Source organism: Orycteropus afer, unplaced genomic scaffold, assembly GCF_000298275.1.
Source record: "Orycteropus afer afer isolate SDZICR_OR568_19922 unplaced genomic scaffold, OryAfe1.0 scaffold00152, whole genome shotgun sequence".
Taxonomy (NCBI): Eukaryota; Metazoa; Chordata; class Mammalia; order Tubulidentata; family Orycteropodidae; genus Orycteropus; species Orycteropus afer.
Genome location: NW_006921739.1, coordinates 7711006 through 7712079, shown reverse-complemented (window position 1 = coordinate 7712079; position 1074 = coordinate 7711006). Strand labels below are relative to the sequence as shown.

The following is a 1074-nucleotide window of genomic DNA, read 5'->3' as shown; positions in this document are numbered from 1 at the left end:
GCCACCAGAGCTGGGCAAGAGCTGCCTCCTCAAAGTAGAGGTCACCTTAATGCCATGGATGGAGTAAAGCTGACAGACCTTCATTTTGTGATGCGGTATGACTCAAATGGGAAGAAACAGTTGCAAAGTTTTGTTAATAATAAGAACATGGAATGTACAAAGTATGAATCTAGGAAAACTGGTGAAGCTGTCAAAAATGGTACCCGTAAACACTGATTATCTATGAGCTGAAATGGACTGGTATTGACCATTTTAAATCAGACAATCATATGGTCTACTATGCTAGTAATGACAAATTGAAAAAGAATGGCATTACATTCACTGTCCTGAGGGACATTTCAAGATCTATCCTGAAGTACAATGCTTTCACTGAAAGGATAATATCCATGCGCCTACAAAGAAGCTCAGTTAAGATTACTAATATTCAAATCTACACATCAACCACTAAAGCAAAAGATGAGGAAATAGAAAATTTCTACCAACTTCTGCAGTCAGAAATCGACCAAACATGCAATCAAGATGTATTAATAATTACTGATGCCTGGAATGTGAAGGTTGGCAACAAGAAGAATCATTGGTAGTTGGAATATATGGCCTTGGTGAAAGAAATGACACCAGAGACTGCACAATAGGATTCCACAAAACCAATGACTTATTCATGGCAAATATCTTTTTTCAACAACATAAATAGCAACTACACACATGAACCTCACCAGATGGAATACACGGGAATCAAAACTACTACATCTGTGGAAAAAGACAATGCAGAAGCTCAATATCATCAATCAGAACAAGACCAGGAGCTCACTGTGGCACAGGCCATCAATTGCTCCTATGCAAGATAAAGTTGAAGCCGAAGAAAATTAAAACAAGTCCACAACAGCCAAATGATGACCTTGATTATATCCCACCTCAATTTAGAGACCATCTGAACACACTGAGCACCAAAGACCAGAGGAGTTATGTGATGACATCAAAAACATCGTACATGAGGGACTTCCGGAAGATGGCGGACTAGGCAGAAGGACTGCACAGACACTCTTCAACAAAGAAAAGGGAAACCAATTAACACAG

The 1074-nt window shown here is 39.2% G+C and overlaps 1 protein-coding gene across 1 annotated transcript in view; it reads right to left on the bottom strand.

Annotated features, from left to right (window-relative positions):
• The window catches only part of PKN2 (protein kinase N2), a 245382-nt gene that overhangs the window by 243146 nt on the left and 1162 nt on the right, over positions 1–1074 (bottom strand). The window lies entirely within an intron of this gene.